Source organism: Lampetra planeri, unplaced genomic scaffold, assembly GCF_965212315.1.
Source record: "Lampetra planeri unplaced genomic scaffold, kcLamPlan1.2.h2 scaffold_618, whole genome shotgun sequence".
Lineage (NCBI taxonomy): Eukaryota > Metazoa > Chordata > Hyperoartia > Petromyzontiformes > Petromyzontidae > Lampetra > Lampetra planeri.
Window position 1 is genome coordinate 1 of NW_027615441.1, and position 13,717 is coordinate 13,717.

The window sequence follows — 13,717 nt, forward strand, 5'->3', positions numbered from 1 at the left end:
TATGTGTGTGTGTGTGTGTGTGTATATATATATATATATATATATATCTCAGCTGTAAAAAACAAAACATCAAAATCAGCCCTTAGAAATTCCATATCAGCTGAGCCCGAACAGGCATGCACACCAACGCCCACACACGCTGCATGGATAAATCTCACACCTTGGTGGGTTTAAGCTGTTCGAGGCTATTTTCTCTCCTGAGACAGACAACTGCCAGTCCATCATCCCTCAGTTCAGCAGCCACAGCAGGTTTCCTCCAATCTGGTTAGAACGAAAATCTGATTCCGAACTGATACCCAAAAGCCACATATGAGCACCACAAGTTTTTTTTCTGTTTAACTGTCTCTGAATATTGTTATTGTTATTATTATATTTGATATTATTGTATTTTCAGTAGAAATTCATGTTGTAAAGGTGAATATCTGAACCAGATTGACTTATGGCAGAAGCCCATAGCAATACGAGAGCAGCAATACTAAACTGAAATAACTGGATCAGTGGTCTGAGATCAAACTGCTCTCTATGAAGTATTGTGAGAAGCTTTTCACAACCCATCACATCACACTATCTAAACTTTATTTACTACCCAGGAGAATGAAGATCCCCTCCATGCTCGTCTGCCTCAGCCTGGGGTTTAGTGCTCTTTCACAGGGGTGACATTAATACCTGAGAAATGCCACTATTTCTATTCAGAAGACTGCACATATTCTTTTTATGGGACCTTTCACTGTCTGAGGAAGAATATTCTTCACACAGGGTTGAAGGGTGCTGTGTTGCAACACTGCTCTGCCTCCTCTGCTATGTTGGAGGTCCTTTCTTTAAATATCCTTCATCATACATGTGTGAATATTCTCCTTTAAAGCTCTTTCTTCCATTTTCTGTATTTTAAGGAGGTTGGGGGAGGGTGCTCATTTGCAGAATGTACAGATAAATACATTACAGTAATCCTCATCAGTACACTCTTCTTCACATAATATTGTTGTTCAGTGGGAGTTTAATCCATAAATTAAATCTTCATTTTTCTAAATTGAATTTCAGTTTTCTTAATGCAATTGAGAGTCCATAGATGAAGGGTGTATTACAGGCATTCTCAAACTTTTTTGGGCCAGGGACTCCTTAAGGGCGTAACATAATCCTGATGATCCTAATGCAGAATAGCATATGATTACCGACTGTACTTAGTACTTTTTATTCTTTTATTCTAAGGTGTCTTATGAAAACAAATAATTGACAAGGTTTTTGAATTAATCCATCAATTTTGTCATGAAACCCTGTTTCATGTTGATTAACATGTTCATACTGTGTGTGGATAAACTGTCAGTGACATGTTTTTCCTTATATCCATCTTATCCCATCCCTTTTCAGCACTCAGAACATGTCTGATTCAGTTCACCAACAAATCTCAGGTCTAAAAACTGCAAAAGTGGGCTTCTTCTATCTATCTACTTGCAATAAATGACCTGCACTCAGGGTTGCAACATGGTTTTGCAATTTATTGAAAACTGTTCCCACAAACATCCGTGAGGACCACTGTTGTGTGGCACAATGGACACATGAGAACATGCCACTGGAAACCAATTGACTAAGATATTCCCTTGAAATCAGTGTGCTGAACCTTTGCATTGCCGAGCATGTAAAATTTCAAGACCTTCAGGTACATTTAGCCCTCTTAGGCCAAGGACAAGGTGGAGGCTGTCATTCTTCTTCCACTCAAGAAAGTACGTTGAGTGGAACTCCAGGAACTTAACTGCTTTCTGGCACCTTTCTCACACACCTTGGTCACTCTAAATTGGACACCAATTACACACCAATTTAAAGAGACCAATTATCCTTAGTATGCCTTTGGGGGTGAGCACCTGGAGAGAACCCAGGCAGAAACAGGGAGAGCATGCTCCACACACAGAGAAGCGAACCTGGGATCTTCCTTCTAACTGCACCACCGTGTTGCCCAGACTGAATGCAAAAGAGGAGTATTTCTTGTACTGGTTAAAGACACTGTCAAAGGCTAGGACAAAGAATTTCATCTGGCTCCCCAGACCTCCAAGGCCACTCTGGACTTTCTTCCAAGAGGGGGCTTGAAGGGCTAGTTGAGCAGTACCGTCACTAGCAAAGCTTCCACAAAAGATTGGTTGCATCTCGCTGTGAACAAATGGAGGCCAATTAAGATATCAAACCAAATGAAGCCTAGCCAAGTTGTTGCAGCTTCAAGCAAGTAAGCATAAACTGTTGCTTTCCAACAGGACACAATACTCACATCACTAATTATCAACAATCAGACAAAAAAAAAGAAATGTACAGTGTACACGCAAAAATGTTTCATGAAACCATGATTCCATTACTTTTAATGGTGTGGTCAATCTGCTGGGAGTGTCAGTGCAGCACTGAGAAAGTCTGAGCAACAGAAGTAACATGATTACAGACTCATCCGAGTTGAAATTGTCATGATTTACAACTTAACAAGAACAAGAATCAGATTGACTGGAATTGACAAATAAATATACCTGGAAGGACAAAAACTCATTTTCCCCGTTATCATTAATCATTCATTTTCCCTTGTTTACTTTAGGCAATTTTACACTTTCATTTGCAATTTAGCACTGAACAAAATCTCCTAATTTTGCCAAATCCACTTTTCATCTTTGCAAGATGTATGTGTTCTGTGTGTATCTGTATTTACTTTCGACTCTTACGTGACTGAATCCACAGGTTCTGTGCTTGAGGCATATTAGTTTTGCAGATACACATCACAGACACTGATGCGCAATTCATCACAGACTTTCAGATCTATCGTCTGCAGCTTGGAGTAGGTCCTTTGGGTTGAATTTAAATGGGTGAATATGCTTTTGTCTGCACTGCCAGCGTCTGAAGCAGCATGTTAATATAGTCTGGAGATTATTACAAGTGGAGATCATTGCCCTGCAGCAATTAATTCCCTTGCCAATAATGCATGAAGTCTTACAATTGACAGTATGCCTGTTTATCTGGTCCGTCAAGGTCATACCTCCTTGTCCTTCCTTTTCTCATTTATTCCTCATGCTACACCCTAATTTCTTGCCCATTGTCTCGTTTGAGCATTAACCCTCATCATCCTTTCATTCCAGCTCCTCTTTACTGTCTCCCTATTCGGACTCAGCCGTGTAAATAAGTGATGACCATCTTGGCATGACTGCAGCTAGTTTGTTTTCTGTGAGACCAAAACTCAAACATTCCTGCATTGCCAAAGGCACATCTGTACGCACACATACACACACACACACACACACAGACACACAGACACACACACACACACACACACACACACGCACACACACGCACACACACACAATTGTGCAGCTACACCCTTGGAATCCCTGCTGAGCCATCACAAGTCACGGCTCTCTAAATTAAATAACATCGAATTAGATTAAAGTAAATGAAACATTACTGGGCACGAGGATGAAGGGGAGGATAGGAACTTGAGGTGAAGGAGAAGGGGGGGATGGAAGTTGTTTTTAATGCAGATAGGTGAAAGAGAGGTCAGAGAGAGAAGACGGTGAGGTGAGAATAGAGAAACGGGTAAGGTAAGGAGAAAGAGTGACGATGGAAATGAACAGACAGTTAAAGTCAACCACAGGAGGACGAGCAAAGAAATAGATATAGAAATGTCCTATTGTTACTGTGACTGTGTGTGTGTGTGTGTGTCCAACACATCACCTAAACTTTTGAGAACTTAATCAGAATGCAAAATAATTTCAGAGGGAAATAAGCTTTGTTTGATGTTTTGCCATCAGGATGTCGCTGTAATTGCCATGGCAACATATTATCTCTTTGTAGCTCTCGTACTTTATTTATTGGACAGACTGAATGAGAGTCTACGATGAAGTATTATGATGATGACGATGATGGTGTTCTTCTTGCGTGCCCGTGTGATGCCCAGGAGGCTGTGGGCCTTGCACATTGGTCTTCTCGCAAAGCTCCTCCCCACAATTCAATGGGCAAACACAGTGCACTCCACCCCCGTCTGCAGCACTTCACCATCTCAGTGTATTTCTCCCTCTTCCTTTCTTTCTTTCTCCTCCATCCACTCCTCCCAGGGCACTGTAAGCTCCAGCAGGTCTCTGGGATGCAGCCGTGATTCTGCCACAACTTCCCATCTTCACCTCAGTGCGATCTCTGTACTGAGGCTATTGAGAGGGATTGTTAGCTTCTTCTTACTCCTACTCAGACTCTTCAGCAGGCACAACACCCATCAGAGGTGCCTGCTCACCCTCCTCACAAGCCCTTCTACAGAACAGTACCAACTCTGGTGAATAATACAGTTAAATAATACTACTTTTTGTTCCTAACCTTACAATCTGACCAAAGGACCATAATGCCTCTTCCTATAGTCAGAGATATGACACACATACTCATTCTGCCATTGCTCCCCTCATTCGCCCCCCATCGCCGGGATCCGTGGGACAGCCTCCTCATCTCGGTGTTATTCGGTTTCCAATGTAGGAGCACTGCAGAGTGAAGTAGAAACTGTTGTGTGACAGCACCCTACAGTCCTTTGTGAGTAATGCTCTGTGTCTCGGACAGTGTCTGCTGGACCCATGGGAAGGAGTGCTATACCAGAGGCACAGGAAGATGACCATGGAGGGGCGGTGTGCATCGTCATGGACAGTAAATTAATAATAGCTGCTGCTCCAAGGCATAAGGAGGCTGAAACCAGACAAAATGATAGAACTGTCACCCCCCCCCCCCCCCCCCCCCCCATCGGCTGTAACCTGTCTCACTCACTCTGATCTGCCAACCTCTCACCCCAACCATTCCCCCTGCTTCTACCATGCTCCCTCTTTATCACATCTCTGCAACCCTCTCCAACTCATGCCTGTGGTCGCAATTTAAATTTCATTAAACTCCTTTCCCCTCACCTCTCACTCCACCAGCCCTACATTTCCAGCTGATTGTCGAGTTTTATCATCACATTCGCATCTCCCCCGATTCCTCCCCACCATCCCTCCTCACCTCCCATTGGCACGATCCCCAGAGATACAGAAAAGGAGGTCATCTTTGTCACAACATAGGTTCACGTTTCATTGCCACAGCATTGGGGCTGTCAGGAGCTGGGATTGATGGTTTGGGAGTCTTGTGCGGCTGTGCAGAGTAGATACATAGCATACGCTGAGAAAAATGGACTTCCAGAGGGCCAAAGTAAAGAGATATAAACTGTGAATGTGAAATAAGGTTTGCTGACACAGAAAGAGTTCCATCAAGAGCCGCCAGATCTGATTTCAGTTACGTAAAGGAAACCTAAAGTTTTTCGCTCAAAATGCAAAGTCAATAAACATTTCGAAGGACAGTATTAATAATAAATAAAAAGTCATAAATAGTTAATATAACGTCTGCTGTTTTGTGTCTTCCAATTTACTAAATCTTAAAGCAGTGTATTTTTAGCCACCTGAGGGCTGCAGAAGCTAAAAAGACACAGCGCAAACACAAATTATTCCTTCACTTAGCAGACACAGAGAGATTTGCATTGTACTGTTCTGTCTACTGCTCTCCACCAACTCAACCTGAGGAACATCTGGGGAACATCTGTCTGCTCATCCACCCGCTTGTTCATTACGTTCACCAATGAGATAATTGTCTGTGTGTTGTTTGAGCCTGGACAGGAGGTGTTTCCTATTAAAAATAAGTCACCAGCTGACAACAATGAGCTAAAAGGGGCTGAAAGACTGGGGCAGCAGGGAGCTGCACATTTGGATGATGAGACACTGTGGGTTCATCACCACTGGAAACAACTTCATCTTTATTGGACTTTTCTCGAGAATGCTTTAAAACTTAAAATGTGTCTGACGGTCAGCTAAAGAAAAACTAGTCTGATCACTACGGCCTTTTTTTTACCAAGTGTTTTCTCATGCTTGATTTATACTGTATATGCAGACTCTGAATGGTGGATGAAAGGGACGATGAAAGGGTTTTTTGAGACTGTGTGATACATTAATACTAATGAGCAGCAGCATCAGGCAGGTGTGACCTCACACACCTCAAACACATTCAGCAGGATATTGATTGAGCCACGACCGAGCCACAAAACATAGTGTGTGATCTTGTTTGGGCGAGAGCAGTGGGCAAAGGTCTCACCTGTTGCTAGTTTAATACCCCGTAATAAACTCTGTCTGCTTCATGACACCACTTTTATTGGTCTCTGTTTTACCAAACACAACGCCCGTCGATTGCTGGCGTCTCATCTCAGCGATAATAAGGTCTGAACAGCAAGTCTACTTCGATAAATGATCATAGTGAAATACAGTAAACCTGACACTGAACCATCTCCTGCATGTCGCCATCTGTCAATAGCTCACCACCCATAAACACACATATATGTTCCGTCCCTGCTGCGTGTAAACATACACAGATGCTCATTGAAGAGACAAGCAGACACACACTGACTGTCATTCATACTCGTATAAAAACATATCAACAAGGACCTTCTTGTTTCGCACTTGTTCGCAATCGAGCACTGATCGATGCATCGATGCTCAATTTCCTGCTGCTGTTGGTGACAGAAAGTGACAAATTAAGGAGGGTGGTGGTGTGTTCAGGGACACACTCACCTTGATGTCAGACAGAAAAAGACGTCCAACTGTCCTGGAGAGCTGGCCGGGAAGAGAAACAAGCAGATGAGAAGAATAAAACTGACAATGTAATCTCATGCATCACACAAACAGCAGAGAGTGTTCTGCATGTCAAAGTGAAACCTTTTTCTCATATATTTCATCTTATGGAAATCAAACAAAACTCACTGCAGTTAACATTGGTATGGAATGTCCCGATCGATTTCCAGCAAATATCTGTGTGTGTATGTGTGTGTGTGTGTGTGTGTGTACTTTCCCGTCACTGCTCAGACAGTATCTGTTCACTCACTATTGATTGTGCAACAGTACGATCAAAGACGTGTGGGAGAAAAGATTTGTGTGCAACAATTACAGGATAGTTCGTGTCACACAGATCTCTGTGGAGATTCACTTCCTCTTGCTGAATGTTCCATCTTTTAGCTTTTTAATATTTGCTCGCTCTTTTCATGTGAGACAATGGCAAGTGAAAGACTGCTCCGGTTTGAATGGAGGGGGGGTGGAGGTGGGGGGTTATCAAACATTCGGTCTTACAGGAGCATCATGCTGTGAGGAAGACTGCGCTCATGGCTGACATGGCTGGTGTCCTGAATGCAAACAATGAAGGTTTCATTTCCGCTTTATTCATCTGCGTATTGGCTCCATCAACAAAGGAAATTGTGCACTGTAATGCGATCAGAAGCAGCTAATGATGTGTCTGTAGATAGCAATGACAATAAATATCTGGAAAAACAAAATGAGGCGCGGTTAATGTGTGTGTTGCTCATGCGCATGCAGCGCTGTGTGTATGTGTGTGCGTAATGTGATTCAGGACCACAACAGCAAAGGACGAAAGAATCAAGGGCGTATTTAATATGGAGCTCCACGTTAACATGACAGCTAACTGCAGAGCAGTGAAAGTACCCGTACGCCTCTCACTATATTACCTCATAGTATAGACATATAATACCTCGAGTGTCATGGCCCTGGCAATTCGTACAACTAAAAACAAATGAACCCATTTTTTAGGTTGAATGTCTGCATTCTGTCAAGTCAAGTCAAGGCAGATTTGACTTTTATTTTTCACCAATTCACAACAGTTTTCTCATGTAAAGAAGATGTCACATCTTGTGTGTGCACCATCGTACTCACACCGGCCGTCATCAACCTTGATGAAGAACAAAACAAACATGAATATGAGGCAAATGAACGGCAATGGTTGGTGCTGATCCAAAAGTATGACAAACTACATCAGACAATAAACAATGACTTCATGCTGATGTCATTGATCCATTAGCCCCTTTCCGGAAATATGTCTAGCCACTCAAATCATGCATAGTGTTGACTCCAAAGTAAATTTTGTCTGTTATTGGGATATTTTTGGAACAAAATATTAAAAAGCATGTTTTTTTAATTCTTGAAAAAAAAAATGGCATTGGAAAATAAAGATTTGGTGCGATACCATGAGTTTCTATTTGAATCCAGCACAAACATACAATCACATAGCTTTAGCCAGGAAAAGACAATCAAACATGTTTATGCCTTTGTTGGCATTCCCAGCTCCTCCAGCAGACAGCCTCAGTGAACGCTCCAGCGGGCAGATCCACTGGTAAAGCTAAGGTCAGAGGCATTTAAGCAGCAGTTGTGGGAGGAGAGAGGTACTCTGACTTTTCCCTGGGATATTGCAATGTCAGATCACAGCCGTGCCTTCAGTGCCAAAATCAGATGCATGGAGACATTTAAAATCTTTGAAGACAGACTTAAAGGCAGCTGTGAGAGTGTCGTTTATGTGCAGCTACTCTCTGAATTATAATCACACTCAAAGTGAGAAGGAATTTTTTCGCTTGTTTTTCTTCCTCCGGCTCTCTGGCAGTGACTATGAGTGCAACATTGAGCTGGTGCCACAGTGTGTTCGTCTGTGTGTGTTTTCAGACCCCCACTTGTCATATTTGTACCCACCTTTGTCTATGTGACAATCGTCTCAGTCATCTCTTGTTCTTTTATTCGTGGCTGCGTGATACATGGAAATAACTTCACTTGGTGAAAACAGGAAATCTTCCAGTAGGTCAATTGTGAATTGAGCTTTGTAGCATCTATTACACGGTTATAGTTGTAAGTTTGTGAAGAAGGTGGTTAGACAGTTCATACATCACAAAATCGTGATGTGATGCTGACAGAACAGACGTTATACAACATACAACATCATTTATTCACCGTTCTGCTTGTCAGCAATGTAAATGAGACTTGTCTCTGTATACACAAGAGCTAAATGTTACAAACAAACAAACAAATGAACAGATTCTGCGTAAAAGGAAAGAGAAACGTGGAACTACAACACAAATATGACTGCACAGTGTGTCTTGTCAGCAGATTTAATGTATTTAACAGACAAATGAGTACTGGCGGTTTTCAGCTGAACACAGAGAACGTCTGATCAGAAAACATTCTGTGGAAACAAAATACACACACACACACAAACCAGAGGCGATGTTCGCTAATTACTGACAGGAGGATTCCCAAGGGGGCAAGGAAAACAGAGAGGTGCCCCTCAGCATCCTGGGACCTGTAGAGCCCTCCAGCATTGATGGACCTCTGGTTCCCCCCACTTAATCACCATCACTGCAGGCTGCTCACGTGATCAGTGAGGAAGTAGGCCAAAACAGAGGGGAACCGCTGGCGTACGAGAGCAGGCTGTGTGTGCGTGTGTGCATGTGTGTGTGTGTGTGTGTGTGTGTGTGTGTGTGTGTGTGTGTGAGAGAGAGAGATAGAGAAAAAGATATGAAAAGAAACAAAGAAATAGAGACCATATTAGTAAAGTGAGGTTTGAGCTTGTTAAAACACACATACACACACACACACACACACACATCGTATTATTAATATCTAGAGGTGTATACAGAAAAAAAAGAAGAAGCTGCGAAAACTCCTGAGGATTTAGGTGTTGCAGGCAAAACACACACACACACACACACACACACCCTTGAGGCAAGCAGCACTAGGCTGGTCAGTTTGTTTTCAACAACTCCAAGGACTTTGTACGTCTGCACATATTTATTCACATCAGTATCTCCCAATGTCTGAATCCAACGAGTCAGTTAAAGTCAATTCAATCGTCCCTTCATGTCCGTTCCATCACGTCCATTTTCTCGTGTCTTATGCTGACACCCAAAGCACTTTTCTGTCTGTCAATGGGCTTTCATATAACTCTGCTGTTTACCCACTCTGGTCCATATACGACACACCGAGTGACTGAACTGGAAGGAGGCAGGTCGGGGTTGGTCATCAAACACTGCAGGAGGAGACAGATTCTCATATGCACCCGTGAGTGAAGACAGAACCATAAACACATCATACAAAAAATCTTTTATGGTTTTATAGCATGATGTACCGTAGTCAAGGTCTGTGAGGTTTCCACTCAAAAGCTCATTCAGTTGATCTGAATGTCGCGTAATGACTTGTGTCCTGTGATTTAAGTCCTCTGGGTGCAGATCCACTGTTGTTAATTGTAATTCAATCTGCGTGGAACACCTCTGCCAGCTCAGATCACATGTCACTCTGACCTTGTTAATCCATTCTCATCTTCACCTCTGTCCTTCCTCATCCCTTCATCCATCCATCCTCTCTTCACACCCATCCATCCATCCTCTCACAGCTGCCATCACCACTCCCATCACCACAGTGGTTTGTGCCAATTGAAATACACAACAAATGAAATGTTATCTATATACCTATCTATTCTATATTCATATATATATATTATATCCATATATCTTTCTATTCTATATTTTATTCACATTAGTCATTCACCCTAAGAGACTTTTTTTTTTAATCTGAGAATGACCTGCAGTGCACGACAGATTTTAGATAAATTGATCAGAAAAAAAAGAACAAGCACCCCTAAGCTCACATGCACCTCCACCTTAGCTCAATATCTAATTTGACACTTGTGTCACCTTCTCCAGGTCCAGCGATGCAGTGTGATCTCCAGCTCCAAACACGGAGGTCTGATCAGTGGACATGAGTGTTTGGGGTGGGGGGGGGGTGTTGTCAAGTCAAGTCAAATGTAAACTTTTCATCCATACAAGATTTGCTCATTTCTGACACTGGCATGTTTACGTACTGCAATCCTGTCGTGGCCGTGGTCCACCTGTGTGGGGACGTTCTGTACCCTGACTGTATCCTCCGTATGTTTCTTAATGTTCCATGCTACCACTGTAACATTCAGTGCTGTATCTGTCTCAACAATTAACCACAGAGAGCTGAATAAAGGCTCTTCAGGGACTACTGACTGAGGGCTCTGGGTCATTGCGAACCAGCCCTGTTATAAGCCTAGACTGCTGGAGGAACTCCCATGATGCAGTTTTCTCTCACTGGCTCATGTCTTTAATGTCATTTTCCGCAAGTTCTTAACTCCTCCTCCAGAGGTCAGGTGCTTTCTAGTCCAGGGTTTGTTGTGGAAATTACTTTCACAGGGTTCCTCCTATTAGTGGACCTGCTGACCTTGGATCTGCCTCCAGGAACTCCTCCTGCTGCCATCACAGTGGAGGTGCTTCCTCATCGCCTGTGTTTCTCCTGCTGCCATGGATCGTTGGACAGACAAGGGCAGACAAGCACTGTTGGACTTCTTGGTATTTTCATTGTCTGTACATGCAGCACACCATTGCTGGTCTGTCCAGCCCAATGACTCTTCCTGAGGTTTCTGCCCCCTGTTAAAACATTTTCATGTCAGTTTTTCCTCTCCCTGACTGAGTCTCGGACAAAGGGTGTAGTATGATTGTAAAGTCCATCCAGACAGTTGTAATTTGTGATGTTGGGCGACACAAACGAAATTGAATTGAATAGTTGCCAATGTCCCTTGATTACTAACACCAAATGTATTTCTCTCACGGTGACTGACATTATACTGGCATTGGCATAGGTCATAGCGATGCCGCACTTCCTGGTGCTGAGTGGACGATGTCGTTCAGACGCAGAAGACAGGACACCCTCTCTGAAAAGTCTGTATGTACGAACGCATTTCACAATGACGGAATGATAATGATAACGTATGCTATTTTGGGAAGATGATGCCCTATTGGCCGACCGCCTACTAACTTGACAACACAGGTTAAATGCTGTCAAGTGCAATAAGTAAACACAGAGCTGACATCCTCAGCACACAAGCACAAAATCAATGCAGACATCGTACATATGCATGATGGGTTTCCACAGAAACGTGTCTTCAGTTTCAGCACTCTAACAACCTGCCGTTGTACCAAACTCACCTGCAGCTGCAAACCGACTAAAAATAACGAGTGGCTGCACGTTCACATTCATATAGTCACACATTCTTTTACGTTTGGTGCGGTCACATGAAACGGTAATGACTGACCTACTTCCTGACTACCTATATCATGAGCAATGGTGAGCTATGATTGGTCCCAAGTCTCGGCTAAGTCACTGCAGTGATTTATGTCTCTTTGCTGGTCAAAGCCTTAGAGATGAGGTGAGGAGCTCAGACATTCGCAAGAAGCTCAAAGCAGAGCTGCTTTTCTTTTATGTGGAAAGGAATCAGCTTACTGCGGAGGGGTGTTCTGGGTCGGTCGGGCTGGTAGGAGACCCAGTAAACTGACCCTGACAACGCCTTGGGATCTACTGGGGGAAGCTGGAGTGGGTTGCTGTCCGTTTCTCGGACTCACATAAAACGTGGGATGTCAGTTATACCTTTTCCAAATAAAATGTGCATATAACGTTTGAGAATATCGCCATTGCCTGATGAAAGCAGTTAGTGACGGTAACTGACTTGATTCGGTTTGGGCAGCGAATCAGAAGGCTCCGCATTCAGCAGGTGACACTGGCGGGTGTGTGAAGCACCAAGTGGCTGATGAAGAAGAAAGACATTTTTAGTGTGCCGTATCTCAGCAAATTCATGCATGTTTGAAGCATCTTAGTGTGTGTGTGTGTGTGTGTGTGTGTGCGGTAGCCCAGTTCTGTTGCCTCTTTTCCCTCTTGAGTGCTGCATGGATTTGCATCTCATTGGCAAAGTTTATCAGCAAAAGAAGCAGCTCTCTCTGCAAGTTGCACCAAAATGCATCTACAACGCTCCATCTAACCACAATAAAAGCACCCCTTTATTATTCTCTCTACGGGGAAGTCAAATGGAAAAGATAAACACAGAAAAGATGTAGTAGTGGTTTCTGTATCTCACTCAGTTCACCTGAGACTGAATCAAATACTGCACACTCTCACACAGAAATGTAACAAGCAATATATATATTGAAAAATGTCTCTGTGCAGTCATCTGATGGCAGACAGAGCAGAAAAATCAATCTAGGACTGACGCGTGGTGTGGAGCTCACTGTGAACGACAGGCGTGCACACACACAAGCTTTTGCAAACATGAATAGAAATGTGCCATGAATCTTTGTTGTTGCTTCACACCATGACTTTGTGAAATGCTACTCACTGTCTGTGAAATTCTGCTCGAGTGTACTGGTCCAGAGGGGCAGTCATGTTCAGTTCAAGGCCTGTTGCTGCTGAGCAACAAAATAAATGGGGGAAAGACACTGCAACATCACGGTGCAGCAGAGACATGCACAGTTTCATCCGCGGAAGATCCAGTAGGGACCATTCTCCAGACAGAGAAAAGAGAACCAATGTTAGGACAACTTCCAGGCACCACCCTCAAAAACAAGGTCTGACAACGTAAAGCTGAAACATGTTTTCTGCATCCATCTACACCCATCTCACCAGCGGATGAAAAACCCTAAACATAACGGGCACCCATGATTGAAGGCGAAAAAGATCATTTCACAAAAATGCTTTATTTACAGCTCTTCAAATGTTTTTAACACAAAGCGTAAATCATACATTTGTTCACTTTTAACTAGCTTATGCCTGCACCTTTTTAATACTGTTTTAATGTCTTCTAATCATATCTTATTCTAATGTTACAATCATTTTATTGTAAAGCACTTTGGAGTTGCATGTGTGTATGAAAGGTGCTGTACAAATAGTTTTTCATCTGAATGTCTTTGCCTAAAAAAATATCAGTTTTACCATTAAAATCAGTATTACTGGCAATATTGTTGAACATTTTCTTAATGTGTTGAGATGTTTTTCTTTTTCATTGCTGAGAACAGGACCTACTGAAAATAAAT